General features: G+C 50.3%; 1 protein-coding gene across 1 annotated transcript in view; it reads left to right on the top strand.

Moving 5' to 3' along the window:
• The first annotated feature begins 3115 nt into the window (after positions 1-3115).
• The window catches only part of LOC138498149 (uncharacterized), a 46468-nt gene continuing 27567 nt past the window's right edge, over positions 3116-22016 (top strand). The window contains exon 1 of the mRNA XM_069622028.1: positions 3116-3460. The gene's annotated coding sequence lies outside the window, so the exon portion shown is untranslated. The remainder of the gene's footprint in view (positions 3461-22016) is intronic.

Raw genomic sequence — 22016 nt, 5'->3', positions numbered from 1 at the left:
CAGGCTAGACTCTGAAGGATTTCGTCTTTCCCAATTATTCTTTTTATGTTTTGGAGCCCAGACAGACTGGGAGCAATTGCCCCTTTGCCCCCCTTGCTGTTCCGCCCCTACACACCTCGTAAGGACAGCAGGATGACTGCACAGGGAACCTGTATTGGTGAGTGAAGTACACATGCAATTGGAGTAGCTTTTTACACTACTTTACTGAGAATGTCTGTTGATAGATGTTCTTTGGCACCTGTCCCTAAGAAGGACCTTGTTGAATGATCTCCTTCATCTCTTCATTTCTTCGGAGCATCGGCTGGAATACTATTAGCACGGCTCAATATCATTGCTCCTCTTTCAACACCTTTTCTGAACAACATATAGATTTGTTTGAGTTCTTCCTTCATTTATTTTGGTGATCATTTTGATATCATTTGTAGAGTCTTCCAGGATGACAGACAAGTTGTCCAACATGCATTGGCCTCTCATTCTGCCACTCGAGCACTAGCAATGAAGCAATAGGAATAGAGAAGAGCATTGTTTTATGAAAGATGTGAAGTGAGAATTTATTATAACTGTATAAATGGTACTTCTAGGGTTATGCCAAACACTGGAGGCAATCCCCCAGTTTTTGCTTGCATGATTATCTCCTGAAAAAGTGCAATTCAGGCTTTTATGCCAACACAGCAAATACTGTGAAACTGTTGTAGACAATGTAAAGCAATTGAAGTGGTGCCAGCACTAATATTCCACATGGCATGTGTTACTGTCATATGGGCAAGGACAACTTGATGTTCTTAGTTAGAATACTGTCCTGCGTGATGAGTGTTCGTATTTGGGCGTACTGACCTATATTGGTCTACACTGGTGCAGCCAGAATGGCAATGCTCTAAAGTGGCATTTTGGGCAAAGCCAACAAGAGTGTGTTCTTAAGTTGGCATACCAACATGTATTAGTAGAGCTAGCATGGACATGTATCCTTATATCATCATTTGGGGGTGGGGAGGCGAAAATCCGGCTGGCAAAATGGAATTGGCAAAATTCGCCAACAATTGCGTTTCACCTTTTTTTCTGCACTTTGGGTGTTTTTGTTTTTTTTTTTGCGGCAGAAATTTCGTTTTTTGTGTGGCACGACACACACAAAATTTAAAGGGGTTTCCCAACCAAATTTAGTTTTTTTGTAAACCGAAATGTATAAAAGAAATTAAATTTCAGGCAGGACAGGCCCCAAGCTGCAGATTCTGCTCCTCTGGGCGTAGTTGGCAGAGCGGGCAACATTTGCTGGCAAGCCACCAGTTTTTCTAGGAAACATAATTTGCCATTTTCGTCCACCTCTAATTATCATTACTGGCACTATGGGCAGGTGTGTTCTTATGTGGGAATGCTAGTATCTCTTGGAGCAGTCAGCCAGCATAGCCATATACAGGCACAGCCGGCATGAACATGTATTTACTGGCACTATGGGCAAGAGTGTGTTCTTTTGTGGAAATACTAATATCTCTTGGAGTAGTCAGCCAGCATAGCCATATACAGGCACAGCGGGCATGAACATGTTTTTACTGGCACTATGGGCAAGAGTGTGTTCTTATGTGGGAATACTAGTATCTCTTGGAACAGTCAGCCAGCATAGCCATATACAGGCACATCCGGAATGAACATGTTTTTACTGGCACTATGGGCAAGAGTATGTTCTTATGTGGGAATACTAGCATCTCTTGGAGCAGTCAGCCAGCATAGCCATATACAGGCACAGTCGGCATGAACATGTTTTACTGGCACTATGGGTAAGAGTATGTTCTTATGTGGGAATACTAGTATCTCTTGGAGCAGTCAGCCAGCATAGCCATATCCAGGCACAGCCGGCATAAACATGTTTTTAGCAATGGAAGAACACTGTCTTATATTGTGGGTAAAGGCACCAGGACAAGCCACTGACAACGCTCCTGTGCACTGTTGGCGTCTCCGCGTCTACTGAATCCTTTCATGTGTTACCCTAAAAAAATGATTGTAAACTTGTGGCTTTTTCTTAATTTTTTCAGGTAAAATGTGCAGTAAAATGCACCATTTTAAGCCATTATTTGAAAGATTATTATGGTGTGTTGGCAGGTGAGGAGACCCTGCATGGTTGCTGCGGCCTCCCTCGCTACACTTGGTCGCTCACACATATTCATACGAAATGTTTACTCCCTTACAAGCCTGGACAGGCCAATGGGGCAATAGGCCCATGGTTGAGCCAAAAACACAAAGCGCTGGTGGGGCCAGTTTTTTGGGCCAAAGTGGGCCACTTTTTGGGCAAATTTGGGCCAGTTTGATGAGTTAATTCGCTCTGCGGCTAGTAGTTTTGAGCTGTTGCTGAATAAATATTCTTTAAAATGCACAATTTGCATCACACTTTAAAAACGACCCCTTGGGCTACTATTCTAACAGTGTCACACTGTAACGTGACACAAAGTAATGAGTACCAATTTCGGTTGGGTGATAGTGTATGTAAATAAGTACTCTGTAAAGCGCTTTGGATACAGGCGCTATATAAATAGCACAACATTATCATTAATGAATAGCCATTTGCAACTGTGGGCCACTTTTTCATCGACGCCCGAGGTAATTTTATTGCCCAGTCATTAAAAAAATCCCCCAGCTGCCACTACTTCTTGCCAAAACGAGAAGTCCCTAGAACTGAACGAGCCCAGGGGTCCAGTACTCAAATAAAGCCTCACTCGTGCTATTGGGACATGGGCAGAACAGGGACCGTTCATGCGCTGGGCATCACAGAGTGTATGTGTCTCTATGCAACTTCTCACGGTCCCCTCGAGCATTTAAATGTCAGTCTGTGATGTCATTTTCGGTGACGTCACGTGTGTCATTACTGTATGCAAATTATGGGGCCGCACACATCTGTGGCCGCAGCGGGCGATGCGGTGGATGGCAAAGAGCATATATGCTAGCATGCCAATTCCATGTGGGAGATCCTAGTCAAGTCCAGGATTTAATCCTGGATTGCTGCATTATAAATCCGGTCCTACAAGTCCCAGAATGCAGAGGTAAAAGCAGGCCTGGGCGGGCATCTTCAGGAAGGCTGGGGGTCTGCATGTTGGCACGTACGCTGGCGCATGGCCTGGCCTGGCAGTGGCACCCCGCCTTTGCATCTGGGAGGAAGCCAGGGCGGCAGGGTTCAGCCAGAGGTGACTGGGCCGGGCGGGGCCTGTCTGGAGAGCCTGCCTGCAGAGGGGCCCCACCCCCCGCTGGGTCCCCCCTCCTGACTCCCCTGGGGAAGCCCTGCGAAAGGAAGCTCCGCCTGCAGTTCTGCCCGTAAGAAGCCTTGTGCTGGGGGCACGGGAGGGAGGGGGCAGGAAGGAAGTACACGCGTGACAGGCTTCTGCTAGCAAGTGTGCAGTGCGAGCTGCTCACTCCTGCCTTTAACCCTTTCCAGGCGACCGTGACTGTCCCTCCAGCCTAGGCTGTGCCGCCTCTGCAGGTAATGGGCTATGGGAGCAGGAGTGCAGGGGGCGCATGTGTAGAGGGTTCGATGCTTAGAAGGGGCTGCCTGCACACACACACCTCTATACACACTGGTTTCAGAGTACAGCAAGGTCTGTGTACCGAATAGTTTCAAGGTCTGGGTGTGCAGAAGTGTCTTAAGTGACAGGATCTGCGTGCGCAGGAAGGTTTGGGTGTGCAGAAGTGTCTTGAGTGACAGGATCTGCATGTGCAGGAATGTCTGGCTGTGCAGCAGGGCCTGTGCGTGCAGGATAACGTGCACAGCAAGGTCTGGGTGTGCAGCAGGGCCTGGGCATGCAGGATAACGTGCGCAGCAAGGTCTGGGTGTGCAGTAGGGCCTGTGCGTGCAAGATAACGTGCGCAGGAAGGTCTGGTGTACAGCAGGGCCTGTGAGTGCAGGATAACGTGCGCAGGAAGGTCTGCATGTGCAGCAGGGCCTCTGCATGCAGGATCTGCGTGCGCAGGAAGGTCTGGCTGTGCAGCAGGGCCTGTGCGTGCAGGATAACGTGCGCAGCAAGGTCTGGGTGTGCAGCAGGGCCTCTGCATGCAGGATCTGCGTGCGCAGGAAGGTCTGGCTGTGCAGCAGGGCCTGTGCGTGCAGGATAACGTGCGCAGGAAGGTCTGCGTGTGCTCAGGTCCTCTGCATGCAGGATAACGTGTGCAGGAAGGTCTGGGTGTGCAGCAGGACCTGTGCATGCAGGATAACGTGCGCAGCAAGGTCTGGGTGTGCCGCAGGGCCTGTGCATGCAGGATACCATGTGCAGTAATGTCTGGGTGTGCAGCAGGGCCTGTGCGTGCAGAATAACGTGCACAGGCAGGTCTGGGTGGGCAGCAGGGCCTCTGCATGCAGGGTAACGTGTGCAGTAATGTCTGGGTGTGTAGCAGGGCCTGTGCGTTGTTAGTGCCCTCCCTGTCTAACACGTGTAAAATAAATAAGACAGACACTCCCTGGACAGGGAATAAGGCACAAAAGCGCAGGCTGCAAGAGTTCCAAGGAAGGTTTATGTAGATCTCTGACAGCGCTCTGACCACACAAAAGTTACAACACACTTATATAGTATATCTACAAGTTTGACATATGATGCTACGTTGGACCAGGATTGGTCAGCCGTGGTGGTGTCTTAGGTGTGGGCATCATCTCTTCCTCCGGGTTGGTTGCTGGGTTGGCGGGAGGATTGACGTCGGACATTGTGCTCCGGATGGGTGAAGGTCAGGTCGCTGTGAAACACGGTGGTCACTATCTAAGCTAAGAAAATACATTCTGAATAATGCATGCACTAAATAGCACTAAATAGCAGTTGATCACAAGTAATATATTATGTCATTATACAAATCACTCAAGGGTTTACACCATCTACACATTTGAGTTACACAGGTCACAGGTTTAAGGGTCTTGACCACTATAATACCGTCATTGAACTATAGGGTTAGTCTCACAGGGTTAGAATGGCAATAAGTTTCAACTGGCGAGGGTAAGAGGGCAACGACACTTTTGTGGAGATGGACGAGCTATGTGCTTGGCTCATGTTGGTTCACATGCAGGACAGTGATCTCAGAGGATCTCAGAGGAAAAGGGATGTGTTACATTTATTATTTGTTGCAGGCAGCTCCGGCCTCAGCGTGAGAATGGAGCCGCAATGTTTTCCAGTTGGAGTGGGGACGAGGGTGGGGGCCATGTGCTCCGAGCTACAGCGGCAGGCAGAAGGGAGAGATGCATTTTGTACTATCGCAGTGAGGCCTAGTTACCAAGATGGAGTCGAAAGGGGGTACAGAAAATGGATGCCCTGTGTCCTGATCGGTGGTCCCATCTACGCGAATATAACCAAAAGTTAGTATCGCATAAGGGCGAGGGGCGTACCACTAGAGGCACTTGGTCCAAGTTTGTACTGAGAAGTGATAGCAGAGAGGGGCCCATTGGCCCCTCGCTCCCACACATTCCCCCCTTTCGTTACATCTAAAGTAACAAATACTTCTACTTTTTATTATTTTCATTCTCCCTTAGGTAGTACTCAACCTTGGCCACCGCCTCGTCCCACGCGGGGGTACCTTTTATGGGCATCCAAGCCCTGCAAACCCTTCTAAGGCTGTTCCCCCTTCTGGCATATTCATCTGGGGTACACGTTAAGTAAATACCTCCATCCCCATCTAGATCTACCCAAACTTCTTGGTACCATTGCAACTCTCTTGGTTCCTTTATTGTCGTGTAATGCAAATTATCCACTATATCCCCATATTGCCTGTAAATTGCTGTCATTCTGTATTGTGGTGTGGTGTATTCCCCTGTTTGCATTTGTGCATCTATCAGGGTAGCTACCGTTGTCGGTCGGCCCATTGTCACCATCATCATAGCCGATGTTGGCATGCTTTTCTCACAACACCGTAGTCCCAGTTGGCACACACAAAAGAACAGGAGCACAAAAACGATGATGTTGATCAGTATTTTCATTGCCACATTTACCCATGATGGTATCCAGCTGAACAAATTGTCGAACCATGTACTTTCCTCTGCTCCTCCTTCCACTCTCATCCTCTCCCTTAGGTTGTGTACTGCATTTATCACATGGGAGAGTGTCCCGTTATCAGCGTCTTCAGTTGGCACGAATGTGCAACACGCCCCCCCAATTTTTCGGCAAACACCACCGTCCATTGCCGTGAGGAGATCAAGAACATATCGATTTTGCATTGTCATTAGGCGCACCGCCCAGAGTTCTATCTTTATCATGTTGAACCCCTCTTCAGTGTCATTAGCCAATTGAATGAGCTCCCAACGCACAATCTGTAACCATTTAGCGTTTGCTCGTGCTTGTAGTCCAGGGGCGAGAAGTGAGGCAAAGAATGTCTCTGCTGATGAAAAGAGCTTGTATTTCTGCTTGATCTCAGCAAGTAGTTTTGATGATTCGGATGAGATGTAATTGGAGGATCTTTTACTTCGTGTCAATCTTTTCTTTAGTTCATATTCTGACAATAGTTCATATGCTGGACCTTCTGTTAGCGTTAGTTGGGGCGCTGTCGATGGTTCAGCCGATTTCCCTGCTGCCGATATGCCAGCCGATTGCTCTGCTGCCGATATGCCAGCCGATTGCTCTGCTGCCGATATGCCAGCCGATTGCTCTGCTGCCCCTTGGATGTGGCTCTCCGGTATTACCATCAGGGCTGTGTGGAGGGTCGCTAAAGCACAAGTTCCTTTCCACGATGCGGGGAGGTGCAGGTAAGCTTGTTTGCCGCAAACCCAATACATGTCCATTAGTGCAGCTGTGCCTTTCTTCATGTCAGGGATTATTACCGTCTTGTTACATCTCCTTGCTTCTCCCATGTTCACCTTTCCTTCCCCGCGAAAACAGAGGTTCATGTGGCATTTCTTTTTGTATTTTGATAGGTTTTTCTAGTGCTGTGACCCATGTTAGCTTTGCGACGTGTTGTGACCAGATGTGGTTACATGCCCCTTTTATCCATTGGAAAGTGTCATTTGGTAGGCCTCGAAGCACTTCTGTTTTGGATTGTATTGTTTCTTCGTGCCATTTATTGTCTGCAAATCGTGTCCCCTTGATAACAAGAAATGGTTCTTCGAGGCAAACTACTCCTTGGCGTCGACTTGTGCATGTTTTCTCGTTCTTCAGCTTTTCCAATGTGACAGCGTTCGCCTGGAATGTGCTCCTTATTCTGGATAGAACCAGATGAATCAGACATTGAGCCTCCGACAAGGGCACTTCCTGCGGTACTAACATTTTAGGTGTTCCTGATGCGTGCGGGATGAGTGAGCAGACGTAGCAACTCTCATTTGTTGCTTGCTTTGCCGTGGCACTCATGTCAGAATACCATTTATTCGATTGATCAGGGTGGCGGGGATCTTCTATTTAATCTAATCCCCAATCGTAATAGATGTCGTAACTTTTCCCTCCCGCCCCCCTTTTTCTCCTCCTCCTCCCTTCCTGATCATTATTTTTAACCCTTTTGTAATGTATCAGAAACATCCCAGCCCATGTTGTATCATTATTATTCAATAAGTCATATGTATCATCAACAGTAGCAGCAATTTTGTGCGAGGTAGAGTGTATGGTTATTTGTGCATTAATACTAGTGTTAATTAAATCATTTGTCCAATAATAGTCTCCATCATATTCGTTATATCCATAAGCATTGCTCGTATTTACATTGAAACGTGACATTGACACACTTGTTGATTCCACAGTTATGTATTCTGAGGGGTACATTCCATCTGTTTGGTTAACATTAAGTCCATGGGACTCCTGCCATATTGTCCTTACCCCAGTCCATATCATTTGTGATCCTTCTTTAATCAAGTTAGCCCCGCTCCCTCCCCTTTGCATGTCGTCAACAAGAGACAAAAGGGTGTAGTACCACGCTGCAAAGAACAGCATTACTGACATAAAAATTGCAGCACATTTCAAAATGCATTCAACATCACTGAACATTTTAGCCCTAGTGGCGACCCTATCGCTATCTAACATTAACCTGGAGGGGCGATATAAATTTCTTAAGCCATCATAATATATACAATTATTTACAGTCTTGTTCAACCTCACATTTAATCCTTCTTTTCAGTCAGGCTTGTTCTGTTACTTCTGTTGTTCATGTTCTTTTACTGTAGAGACAGCCATTAAAAAATGAAGGTGGGAGATAGAGGGGGAGAGATAGGTGAGGTATAAATAATATGCTTGTCAATTGAAAAGAGAGTGGGGAAGAGGCAGGAAAGAAGGAAGGAGGAAGGAAGTTGTGCAGAACAAAATACATATCATCATTTTTATCTTTGCATGTTCTTTTACTGACTCTTTTGTTATTTTCCTACAACATCGTTTGTGGTCCCAGTGGCGCTGTCTTGCTCCTCTGGGGGGATTGTACTACTGTGTGCCTTCCTCACATCAGATAAGTGCACCCAATACTTCAATCCCTTCACTTTCACCGCGGTGGGGGTACTATAAATGACTTTGTAGGGGCCATGAAACCTGGGTGAATTCCACCTTCTCACAAAGCTGCGGACATACACATGTGCCCCCGGCATTAGTGGCCCGCTGGAACTATTTGCGGCTGGTGTAGTAGTATCAGTCATCACATTTTTAGGAAAAGGCGGTGCTATTTGTCGCGCTATGCTGCGTACTGCGCGTGTTAACTGAGTTAGGTATTCCTTGAACTCTTCCCCCAGCACTGTGGCAGCCCTGTGCGCATCCGAGGTTCTCCTAATTGGGGATACTGGTGTGTGTATTCGCCTCCCAGTAACAATTTCGTGGGGGTTTAGGTGGTGGTCTTTGCACGGCTGCGTCCTGAGTTGGAACAGTGCTAGGGGCAAGCAATAAACCCAGTTCTTCTTCAATGTGTTACACAATTTAGATAACTTACTCTTCATTAACCCGTTGATCTTTTCTACCATCCCATTCGCCATTGGGTGATAAATCGAGCATAATTTGTGCTTCACCCCCAAAAGTGATGTCACTTCCTTAAAGAGGTAATTCAGAAAATGCGTGCCATTATCTGATCTGATCACGACGCATATCCCCCATCGTCAAAACACCTCCCGCACAAGGAATTTGGTCGCACATTTCGCGTCTCGGTGGGGACAGGGGCCTGCTTCCACCCACCTTGAAAAGGGACACACCACCATAATCAGATATCTCGCTCCGTTACACCGCTCTCCCATATCGGCATAATCTATGTGGAGCTCTCTAAATGGTCCTGTTGAGCGGGGCAAAGTGCCACGCAGTGTTTCTAATGTCATTCCAGAATTATATGTTTGGCATGTTATACATTCTACAATTAATTTTGACAGGTGCTCTTGTAAGTTGGGAACGAACCAGTGTTCTTGGATATCTGCAGCAATGTGTTGCTTTGCTATATGGCCGGGGAAATGCAACTGCTGGAATGCTATTTCCAGTAACTCTATGGGCATTACAACCTTCCCTGTCGTCTCTTGTCTCCAAATGAGATCTGTGGCTGATTGTGTACATCCCCGTTTGTTCCACAGCTTTTGCTCCTTTTGGGATGTATGTTTTTGTAACTCTATTATCTGTGCTATTGGGGTATTAGTGTATGCTTCTTCTCGTGGCTCTACTGTAGTTGCTTTTGTGATACACTCAAGTGTTGGTGTCAAATTGAAATACGAGGCCTCCTTCGCGGCTGCGTCGGCTGCCGCGTTTCCCAATGAGATTGCGTCTGTGTTGCTGGTATGGGCTTGGTACTTCACCACTGCCACTACTGATGGTACTGCTAATGCATCTATCAGCTCATTTAACAATTTTGCATGCTGTACTGGGGAACCATCTGCCCTCCTGAATCCCCTTCTACGCCACCGTCACAGTCCTGAGTGCACTGTGGTAGTTGCATAGGCTGAGTCTGAGTATATTGTCACTGAACAGCCTTTAGCAGTGCGCAGTGCTTCAATCAATGCAGTTAATTCTGCCGCCTGGGCTGAATAATGGGATGGAAGGCGCTTTTGCACAATTGTTTCATATTCATCTTCCTACATGCGCACTACCGCCATTCCGACATGTTTTTCTCCTGTCTCGGGGTCTATTGATGCTGACCCATCTATGAAGTATATTTCTCCCTCCTGTAGGGCATTCTCACTTGCTTTAGGGATATCGTCACCTTCCCCCTCATACGTGGCACAATTGTGTACTTATATGTCCTCTGTCGTGCATGGCTCTGTAATAAATGTTGCAGGGTTTACTGTCTTGCACCTCACTACGTGTACATTGGGTCTTGATATTATTACTTCATACGCTGTTGCGCGTTGGGTCGTTAGTGTTGATTTTGTTCGCTCAAGGATGGCAAACAAGGAATGCTCCGCATATAGCGTTACCGAACATCCCATGACAATGGTGGTGCTTTTTTCAATCGCAAAGGCTGCAGCTGCGAGGGCCTGTTTGCACGCGAAATGACCCTGCATTACTGGATCTAGTGTCCCAATGTAGTAAGCCAAGGGTTTGTGACCCAGTGATGTCTTCTGTGTTAGTACTGCTGTCATCAGTGGCCCATTGCAGTGTGAAAATAAGAAAAACTCCCGCTCATAATCTGGGATCGCGAGGACTGGGGCGTCTGCGATAAGGTCTTTTAATCTCAAATACTGGGTTATCATTTCCTGTGTCCATTTTATTGCGGCCCTATTTTTCTGTGCCTCTTTTAATGCTTTCAGTAAGGGGCGTGTGTATGCTGCATAATCAAGGATCCAAGCTCGGCAATAATTACAAATGCCAAGAAATGTTTGCATGTCTTTCACAGTTTTTTATGTTGCGTATAGCAGCTGCTCTGTCTGGGATTATTCGCTTCCCATCTTTTGATATTAACTGTCCAAGATATACAACCTCGGCGAGGCAGTATTGCAAATTCCCTTTGTCTACCTTGTATCCTTTGGCAGCTAGCACATTCAATAGTGTTATCGAGTCTTCTCGACACCTTTCTTCTGTATGGCTACAAACGAGCAAATCGTCTACATATTGAATGATGGTGCTTTCTACATCTATGTTTCCAATGTCTTCCGCAATACCCTGTTAAAAATGCTGGGGCTTTCGCAGTATCCCTGTGGGAGTCTGCAATGTTCATACCTGTTGCTCCCTAATGTCAATGCTGTCAGATATCGGGATCCTGGGTCAAGGGGTATCGAGAAGAAGGCATTTTTCAAATCAATTACAATAAAACATGTTGATTCTTTTGGCACACTACACAGTATTGATGCCGGGTTAGGGACTTGAGGGAACTCTTTTTGAATGACGTCATTGAGTGGGCGGAGATCCTGGATCATCCTCCATGCACCTCCCTTTGCTTTTTTGATCAGAAAAATCATCGTATTGCATGGAGTGGTTGATGGCACTATAATGCCTTGTTTCCGGAGTGCATTTAAGGGTTCTTTAATTCCCTCCTCCGCTTCTTTTGATATGGGATATTGTTTTACTCTTGGCAGCATTGCACCTGGTTTGAGTTTTATTTTTATTGGTTTCACCTCATGCAGCAGCCCTACATTGTGGGGCCCAGTAGTCCAAATTTCAGGTGCTACCTTTGTCATGTCTTCCTCCAAATATAGACAGTGGCGCTTTAACACTAGCCATCAATGGGTTGTGTACCTCTCTGTATTGGACCATAATATCACATGGTATGCTTATTTCCATTATTATTTCTCCATCATCCTCACCATCGGTGAACAATTCCTCATCTGTTATGTTACATAGCATTAAATTTGGGTCTATGCATAACACAGTTCTCCACTCGCACCCCTGCGCGTCCAGTCCTATGACCACAATGCGTTTACTGGATACTTGAACTGCCTCAATGTCTATGGACATTATCGTACAATGTCTGTGTGTGCAATTCGGCGGAATATGAAATCTGATGGTGTTCTCCATTCTTTTCCCGTTATTTCTGGCACCACCCGTGCCAACACCTTGATACCATATATGAACATGCTTATATCAATGGGTACCCCTCGCACCACAACTTCATTCATCACTGTGCTGTTCATCAACATTGCTCGTACTGGGCACACTCCCGGTGTTGAGCACACTATTCCTCGTTCTGTAAAAGAGATTGTCATATTCAACTTAGTTAACAAATCTCTACCCAACAGATTTATTGGCGTGTCTTCGTGGTACAGTAAGGGTGCGCGCACGGTTTTACCCCCCATCGTTACATCCAGTGTAAGGAACTTTTAAAATAGCCCCAGACAACCCCTGCGTCTCTAAATACCTGCCTGAGAGCGGAAACCGGCCTTCCATAAGGCATGATTTCACTGCTCCAGAGTCTACCATGAAGATAAACTGCTTATTTCCTATCTCTGCCCCCACTAGTGGTTCCTCTTCTGCACATAGGGTGGTAGATAGGACTGGACACGCAGGTGTTCCCTGTAGGCTGTCCTAATCTGAATGTCTTTCTTGCCCTGGCACCGAGAAGACATTATCTCCGATCACTGTTACGCCGCGGTACGGTGCAGGTGCACCGTTTGCAGATGTTGCATAACAATTACTGGTCGCGCTTCCCACTGCAGTTTGCCTTACCATTTGTTGTGGTGGTGGCTGCTGTCCTTGCTGTACCTGAGGTTCGTTATAGCAGTAGTCTTGTTGTTTTCCGCTCCCCATTGGTAGCCCGTAGGGGCTACCTGGGTGCGGACATCCCCAACCTTGTTCGTTCTCCATGGGCTGTTGCCCCTGGAAAAACCCTGAAGGCCGCATTCTACAGTCTCTAGAGTAGTGTCCCCATCTCCCACAGTTCCAGCATGACCCTTGTAGTCCGCCTCTCATTCCTTGGCCGCCAAATCCCCTACTTCCCATACCTCCAAACCCCCCTCTCTGGCCACGGAACCCACCTCTTCTTCTTGCCGGTCGGTCTTGCCACTCTTGTCCACCGTATTGCTCTTCTCCGTTCCACTGTCCTGGCCCTCCTGTAGCCCATAGTGCTGCTATCGTTGCTGGTCTGTTCCCTGACATGCTCCCCCTCGTTTTCTCGGTCTGTGGTTGCGCTGGCGTTGACGCCAGCGACCTTCACTAATTTGTTCTGCACCAGCTTCACCTCGTCTGCCAGCCTTTTTTGTGCTATCTCCTTTTCTCTCTCTTTGATCCTTCTACAGTGGTGTACAATTATGCTCTGTATTTCAGGCCAGCCCTTGGCTTCTATCCCAGCTATTTTGTCCAAGGCCTTCTGCACCTCCTTCGGGAGCCCCTTCTTGATGATAAAATAAAACAAGGCGGTGGACTGTTCCACGCTGTGCCAGTTTCACTTCTCCATAAATCCTGCACCCGTAGTATGAATTGCGTAGGATCCTCGTTCTCTTCCATTGTACACTGCATCACTAAATGTAAATCCGGAATATCGGGAAACGTGCGCCTCAATGCATCCCATACTTGTGCTCAAACATTATTAACGCTAATCCATCGTGGCGATCACAACTCATCGTTACTCCAGGGAATCCGGCCCTTTCCCACAATGCGTGTGCTTGGTCACCGATTGCTGACACTAATAAGCTCTTCACATCCCCTATTGCTAGCGGCACTCCCGCTGTGTTTTTCTCAAAGCCGTGTATCCATTTTCCAGCCCCTCCCGACAGTGGGGGCAGGACCTTTAGCAAGTTGTTTTTGTCCATTTGTGCCCACAGAATGTAATGTGGCCTACCTGCTCCTTTATGTATCAATGGCATTTGCAACTTGTGTTTCTTCCCTATCTTACTTACCGCACCTTTCTTTGTCTTACTTACCATCATATTTCCCTCTCGCTGTCTTAACCTACCCTGCCGTAGTGGTGGCGATGGTGTGTCTGGGTACCTGCGGTTTGGCAGTGGGGACCCTGTCTCAGCAGCTGCCTCTTCATACTCGTCTAAGTCACTCCACACTTCTTCTATTTCTGACACCTGTTCATTGTTCCCTTCACATCCTTCTCCCCTCTCATTTTTTGGGGTAGGTGGGCGTATCATTCTCACAGGCTTGTCATTCAGATGGAATAGGAACTCCCCCGACCGCCACTCCTTCTCTTGCCCTTGTGGTGTGCGTATTTCTTGTGATGATACTAACCGTCCTGGTTCTGAGATCGCTTGTGCCGCTTCTCCTGCTGTGCTCAATGTTGGTGTTAAATCCGCTATAGATAATGGTGGCACCTCTCCTCCTCCTGGCAGCATCTGGCTCCTATCGCATAATGCTCGTAGCCGCGTTATCTCTATCTGTGCATGCGCTAACTGGCGGTCTAATCCTCCAGTAATATGTGCTAAATTCACGGGGGGGTGCGCTGTTGGGCCATACAAACCTCCTTTATCATACGGGGGTGGTGATGTGGCAACTGCTCCTGTTATAGGTGTAGGAGTTGAACAGGCTGGTACGTACAGGGGCTCATTATATCCTACTGCTGGTCTGGACATTAGAGGGTATATTTTAGTTGTATCACCTTCTGCTGTAGTAGTTGTACACTCGCCCTTTGGCGTTCCGCCTACCTCCTCCTGGGTTTTCTGTGTTTCGTTCACTCTTTCTTTACTTACCTCTGCTGTAGGTGCAACTTCTTCAAACATTCGCCATAAGTCTAGTACTTCCCGTCTAGTTTGTAGTTGCTTCCCCTTATACCTTGCTAACAGGTGGGTAGATACCAAATCTAATACTCTTTTATCGAACGACCCACCCTCTGGCCAGATTGGCGTCACACTGTCCCCTTTTATCTCGGTCAACCATTGATCATGATATTTTGTATTTTCTCACTGTATAACGGAAGGTGCTGAAAAAATATGTGCTAGTGGTGTTATTCCTCCCATGTTAATATGTTTCCCTCCCCACCTCTGGCTGTACTTACCTTTTGACCTCCCTTTTCACTCAATCACTTCTTCACCAGTTGAATAATATATCACAAACTTTGTCACTTATTGGTAATTTGCATATATATATGTGTATCAAGATATATATATATCATTCCCCCTTTCAATCGTTAACTCTTTAATTATTGCATGTTCAAACTCAACAGTTCATTGCTGCATATTTTGCCACTTTAGCCACACGAACACGAAAGCACATATAACACTTATCATGCACATGCACTGCCTGTGCACGTTTTCTTCCCCGTTGCTCCCCTTTTTCCCACTCCCTTTCCCGTTTCACCTACTCTTCTCATTCACTCCCCACCTCTTCCACTCTCTTACTCTTCTCCAGGAATCTTTTCCTACCCAGAAAAAGAATGTTCTAAATAACTACTCCGAGTCTACTCAACATACGAGATTCCTACTATTTTCTCTGTAACTTCACTTATTTATTCTGCACTGGACTAGACAATGCTACGCAGCGCCGCCTTCTACCCCGTTCGGGCTAGGATACCACTTCTCTTTTTTCTCTTCTCTTCTTACGAAAACCTAATGGCCATATAAAGGATAGATCAGAAAAGCCTCATCATCACTCACACAGGCCCTACTCTTTCCCTGCTACCCGTTACCACATTTCCCCCTATTTCCCCCTTACCTTTCCTTCGTAACCGTCGCAACCGGCACTCACGTGCTCACGTGCTCAGTCAGGTGACCCGAGGATCGCCGCTTGCAGTCCGACCCCAGTCAGGCTCGCACCCCAACCAAGCCGTGGCCCGCCTCGGCGAGCAGTTTTTCAGTCGGGTATTCGTCAACCGGGAACCCTTTACCCTTCTTTGTAGTGCGCACAGGCTGGTCGACCGTGGAGGCAATGATTTTGCTGGGGGCGTCCCGGATCTCACCGCTCAGCGCCGGCCTCGAGGCACCTCTCCGATCACATCGCAGGGGGTCACCAAATGTTAGTGCCTTCCCTGTCTAACACGTTTAAAATAAATAAGACAGACACTCCCTGGACAGGGAATAAGGCACAAAAGCGCAGGCTGCGAGAGTTCCAAGGAAGGTTTATGTAGATCTCTGAGAGCGCTCTGACCACACAAAAGTTACAACACACTTATATAGTATATCTACAAGTTTGACATATGATGCTACGTTGGACCAGGGCCTGTGAGTGCAGGATCTGCGTGTGCAGGAATTTCTGGCTGTGCAGCAGGGCCTGTGAGTGCAGGATAAAGTGCGCAGGAAGGTCTGGGTGTGCAGCAGGGCCTGTGAGTGCAGGAACTGCGTGTGCAGGAATGTCTGGGTGTGCAGCAGGGCCTCTGCGTGCAGGATAACGTGTGCAGGAAGGTCTGGGTGTGCCGCAGGGCCTGTGAGTGTAGGAAAAACATGTGAAGGAAGGTCAGGGTGTGCAGCAGGGCCTGTGAGTGCAGGATAACGTGTGTAGGAAGGTCTGGGTGTGCATTAGGGCCTGTGCGTGCAGGATAACGTGTGTAGGAAGGTCTAGGTGTGCAGCAGGGCCTGTGAGTGCAGGGTCTGTGTGTGAAGTAATGTCTGGCTGTGCAGCAGGGCCTGTGAGTGCAGGATAACGGGCGCAGGAAGGTCTAGGTGTGCAGCAGGGCCTGTGAGTGCAGGATCTGTGTGTGCAGGAAGGTCTGGGTGTGCAGCAGGGCCTGTGCCTGCAGGATCTGCGTGCACAAGAAGTTCTGGGTGTGCAGCAGGGCCTGTGAGTGCAGGAAAAACGTGCAAAGGAAGGTCTGGGTGTGCAGTAGGGCCTGTGCGTGCAAGGTAACGTGCGGAGGAAGGTCTGGTGTGCAGCAGGACCTGTGAGTGCAGGATAACGTGTGCAGGAAGGTCTGGGTGTGCAGTAGGGCCTGTGCGTGCAGGATAGCGTGTGCAGGAAGGTCTAGGTGTGCAGCAGGGCCTGTGAGTGCAGGATCTGCGTGTGTAGGAATGTCTGGCTGTGCAGCAGGGCCTGTGCGTGCAGGATAACATGCGCAGCAAGGTCTGGGTGTGCAGCAGGGCCTGTGCATGCAGGATTTGCGTGTGCAGGAATGTCTGGCTGTGCAGCAGGGCCTGTGCATGCAGGATAACGTGCACAGCAAGGTCTGGGTGTGCAGCAGGGCCTGTGCGTGCAGGATAACGTGCGCAGGAAGGTCTGGATGTGCAGTAGGGCCTGTGCCTACAGGATCTGCGTGTGCAGGAAGGTCTGGGTGTGCAGCAGGGCCTGTGCGTGCAGGATAACATGCACAGGAAGGTCTGCGTGTGCAGCAGGGCCTGTGCGTGCAGGATATTGTGCGCAGGAAGGTCCGGGTGTGCAGCAGGGCCTGTGTGTGCAGGATAACGTGCACAGGATTGTCTGGGTGTGCAGCAGGGCCTGTGCGTGGAGGATAACGTGCATAGGAAGGTCTGGGTGTGCATCAGGGCCTGTGAGTGCAGGAAAAACATGCAGAGGAAGGTCTGGGTGTGCAGTAGGGCCTGTGCGTGCAAGATAACGTGCGCAGGAAGGTCTGGTGTGCAGCAGAGCCTGTGAGTGCAGGATAACGTATGAAGGAAGGTCTGGGTGTGCAGTAGGGTCTGTGAGTGCAGGGTAATGTGTGCAGGAGGGGCTAGGTATGCAGCAGGGCCTGTGAGTGCAGGATCTGCATGTGCAGGAATGTCTGGCTGTGCAGCAGGGCCTGTGAGTGCAGGATAACGTGCACAGTAAGGTCTGGGTGTGCAGCAGGGCCTGTGAGTGCAGGATCTGTGTGTGCAGGAATGTCTGGCTGTGCAGCAGGGCCTGTGCGTGCAGGATAATGTGTGCAGCAAGGTCTGGGTGCGCAGCAGGGCCTGGGCATGCAGGATAACATGCACAGGAAGGTCTGGGTGTGCAGCAGGACCTGTGCATGCAGGATCTGCGTGCACAGGAAGGTCTGGGTTTGCAGCAGGGCCTGTGCATGCAGGATAACGTGCGCAGGAAGGTCTGGCTGTACAGCAGGGCCTGTGAGTGCAGGATCTGTGTGTGCAGGAATGTCGGCTGTGCAGCAGGGCCTTTGCGTGCAGCATAACGTGCGCAGCACGGTCTGGGTGTGCAGCAGGGCCTGTGCGTGCAGGATCTGCGTGTGCAGGAATGTCTGGCTGTGCAGCAGGGCCTGTGCGTGCAGGATAACGTGTGCAGCAAGGTCTGGGTGCGCAGCAGGGCCTGGGCATGCAGGATAACATGCACAGGAAGGTCTGGGTGTGCAGCAGGGCCTGTGCATGCAGGATAAGGTGCGCAGCAAGGTCGGGGTGTGCAGCAGGGCCTGTGCGTGCAGGATAACATGCACAGCAAGGTCTGGGTGTGCAGCAGGGCCTATGCGCTGTGAGTGCAGGAAAAACGTGCAAAGGAAGGTGTGGGCGTGCAGTAGGCCCTGTGCGTGCAAGATAACGTGCGCAGGAAGGTCTGGTGTGCAGCAGGGCCTGTGAGTGCACGATAACATGGGCAGGAAGGTCTGGGTGTGCAGTAGGGCCTGTGTGTGCAGTATAATGTGTGCAGGAAGGTCTGGGTGTGCAGCAGGGCCTGTGAGTGCAGGATCTGCGTGTGCAGGAATGTCTGGCTGTGCACCAGGTCCTGTGCATGCAGGATAACGTGCACAGCAAGGTCTGGGTGTGCAGCAAGGCCTGTGCGCTGTGAGTGCAGGAAAAACGTGCAAAGGAAGGTGTGGGTGTGCAGTAGGGCCTGTGCGTGCAAGATAACGTGCGCAGGAAGGTCTGGTGTGCAGCAGGGCCTGTGAGTGCACGATAACATGGGCAGGAAGGTCTGGGTGTACAGTAGGGCCTGTGTGTGCAGTATAATGTGTGCAGGAAGGTCTGGGTGTGCAGCAGGGCCTGTGAGTGCAGGATCTGCGTGTGCAGGAATGTCTGGCTGTGCACCAGGGCCTGTGCATGCAGGATAACGTGCACAGCAAGGTCTGGGTGTGCAGCAGGGCCTGTGCGTGCAGGATAATGTGCACAGCAATGTCTGTGTGTGCAGCAGGGCCTGTGCATGCAGGATCTGCGTGTGCAGGAATTTCTGGTTGTGCAGCAGGGCCTGTGCATGCAGGATAACGTGCACAGCACGGTCTGGGTGTGCAGCAGGGCCTGTACGTGCAGGATAACGTGCGCAGGAAGGTCTGGGTGTGCAGCAGGGCCTGTGCATGCAGGATCTGCGTGCGCAGGAAGGTCTGGGTGTGCAGCAGGGCCTCTGCTTGCAGGATAACGTGCGTAGGAAGGTCTGGGTGTGCAGCAGGGCCTGTGAGTGCAGGAAAAACGTGCAAAGGAAGGTCTGGGTGTGCAGTAGGGCCTGTGCGTGCAAGATAACGTGTGCAGGAAGGTCTGGTGTGCAGCAGGGCCTGTGAGTGCAGGATAACGTGTGCAGGAAGGTCTGGGTGTGCAGTAGGGCCTGTGTGTGCATGATAACGTGTGCAGGAAGGTCTAGGTGTGCAGCAGGGCCTGTGAGTGCAGGATATGCGTGTGCAGGAATGTCTGGCTGTGCAGCAGGGCCTGTACATGCAGGATAACGTGCACAGCAAGGTCTGGGTGTGCAGCAGGGCCTGTGCGTGCAGGATAACGTGCACAGCAATGTCTGGGTGTGCAGCAGGGCCTGTGCATGCAGGATCTGCGTGTGCAGGAATTTCTGGTTGTGCAGCAGGGCCTGTGAGTGCACGATAACATGGGCAGGAAGGTCTGGGTGTGCAGTAGGGCCTGTGTGTGCAGTATAATGTGTGCAGGAAGGTCTGGGTGTGCAGCAGGGCCTGTGAGTGCAGGATCTGCGTGTGCAGGAATGTCTGGCTGTGCACCAGGTCCTGTGCATGTAGGATAACGTGCACAGCAAGGTCTGGGTGTGCAGCAAGGCCTGTGCGCTGTGAGTGCAGGAAAAACGTGCAAAGGAAGGTGTGGGTGTGCAGTAGGGCCTGTGCATGCAAGATAACGTGCGCAGGAAGGTCTGGTGTGCAGCAGGGCCTGTGAGTGCACGATAACATGGGCAGGAAGGTCTGGGTGTGCAGTAGGGCCTGTGTGTGCAGTATAATGTGTGCAGGAAGGTCTGGGTGTGCAGCAGGGCCTGTGAGTGCAGGATCTGCGTGTGCAGGAATGTCTGGCTGTGCACCAGGGCCTGTGCATGCAGGATAACGTGCACAGCAAGGTCTGGTGTGCAGCAGGGCCTGTGCGTGCAGGATAACGTGCACAGCAATGTCTGGGTGTGCAGCAGGGCCTGTGCATGCAGGATCTGCGTGTGCAGGAATTTCTGGTTGTGCAGCAGGGCCTGTGCATGCAGGATAACGTGCACAGCACGGTCTGGGTGTGCAGCAGGGCCTGTACGTGCAGGATAACGTGCGCAGGAAGGTCTGGGTGTGCAGCAGGGCCTGTGCATGCAGGATCTTCGTGCGCAGGAAGGTCTCGGTGTGAAGCAAGGCCTCTGCTTGCAGGATAACGTGCGTAGGAAGGTCTGGGTGTGCAGCAGGGCCTGTGAGTGCAGGAAAAACGTGCAAAGGAAGGTCTGGGTGTGCAGTAGGGCCTGTGCGTGCAAGATAACGTGTGCAGGAAGGTCTGGTGTGCAGCAGGGCCTGTGAGTGCAGGATAACGTGTGCAGGAAGGTCTGGGTGTGCAGTAGGGCCTGTGTGTGCATGATAACATGTGCAGGAAGGTCTAGGTGTGCAGCAAGGCCTGTGAGTGCAGGATCTGCATGTGCAGGAATGTCTGGCTGTGCAGCAGGGCCTGTGAGTGCAGGATAACGTGCGCAGGAAGGTCTGGGTGTGCAGCAGGGCCTGTGAGTGCAGGATCTGCTTGTGTAGGAATGTCTGGCTGGGCAGCAGGGCCTGTGCATGCAGGATAACATGCACAGCAAGGTCTGGGTGTGCAGCAGGGCCTGTGCATGCAGGATCTGCTTGTGCAGGAATGTCTGGCTGTGCAGCAGGGCCTGTGCGTGCAGGATAACGTGCGCAGGAAGGTCTGGATGTGCAGCAGGGCCTGTGCCTGCAGGATCTGCGTGTGCAGGAAGGTCTGGGTGTGCAGCAGGGACTGTGCGTGCAGGATAACACGTGCAGGAAGGTCGGCGTGTGCAGCAGGGCCTGTCTGTGCAGGATAACGTGCACAGGAATGTCCTGGTGTGCAGCAGGGCCTGTGCGTGCGGGATAACGTGCGCAGGAAGGTCTGGGTGTGCAGCAGGGCCTGTGCGTGCAGGAAAAAGTGGGCAGGATGGTCTGTGTGTGCAGCAGGGCCTTTGCGTGCAGGATAACGTGTGCAGAAATGTCTGGCAGTGCAGCAGGGCCTGTGTGTGCAGGATAACATGCGCAGCAAAGTCTTGGTGTGCAGCAGGGCCTGTGCGTGCAGGATCTGTGTGTGCAGGAATGTCTGGCTCTGCAGCAGGGCCTGTGCGTGCAGGATAATGTGCGCAGCAAGGTCTGGGTGTGCAGCAGGGCCTGTGCGTGCAGGATAACGTGCGCTGGAAGGTCTGGGTGTGCAGCAGGGCCTGTGCGTGCAGGATAACATGCGCAGGAAGGTCTGGCTGTGCAGCAGGGCCTGTGCGTGCAGGATAACGTGCGCAGCAAGGTCTGGGTGTGCAGCAGGGCCTGTGAGTGCAGGATAACGTGCGCAGGAAGGTCTGGGTGTGCAGCAGAGCCTGTGCGTGCAGGATAACATGCGCAGGAAGGTCTGCGTGTGCAGCAGTGCCTGTGCATGCAGGATAACGTGCGCAGGAAGGTCTGGTTGTACATAGGGGATTGGCTGTACAGTAGGATTGGAGTGTACAGGAAGGTATGGGTTACAGAAGTGTCTGGGTGTACTTGGAGATCTGGGTGTATATAAGGGTCCCAGTGTAAATAGGGGCTGGGTGTACAGAAGGAGTGTAGAGTAGTATCGGAGTGTGCAGGAAGGTATGAGCGTACAGAAGGGGCTGGGTGTACTTGGAGGTATGGTTGTATATAAGGGTCTGGGTGTACATAGGGTCCTGGGTGTACTTGGAGGCCTGGGTGTACAGAAGGGTCTGGGTGTACAGTAGGATTGGAGTATGCAGGAAGGTCTGGGTGTAGAGAAGGGTCTGGGTGTGCAGAAGGGTCTGGGTGTACATAGGGGTCTGTGTGTACTTGGAGGCATCGGTGTACAGAAGGGTCTGGGTTTATAGTAGGATCAGAGTGTGTTGGAAGGTCTGAGTGTACAGAAGGGTCTGGCTGTCCACAAGTACAGCATGATCGGAGTGTACATGAAGGTTCTGGGTTACAGAGGTTCTGGGTGTACAGAATGGTCTCGGTGTACAGAAGGATCAGAGTGTACAGGAAGG

The sequence above is a fragment of the Ambystoma mexicanum genome, chromosome 5q (assembly GCF_040938575.1).
Source record: "Ambystoma mexicanum isolate Mex_15411 chromosome 5q, UKY_AmexF1_1, whole genome shotgun sequence".
NCBI classification, from domain to species: Eukaryota; Metazoa; Chordata; class Amphibia; order Caudata; family Ambystomatidae; genus Ambystoma; species Ambystoma mexicanum.
This window is presented reverse-complemented; position numbering and strand designations above follow the sequence as displayed.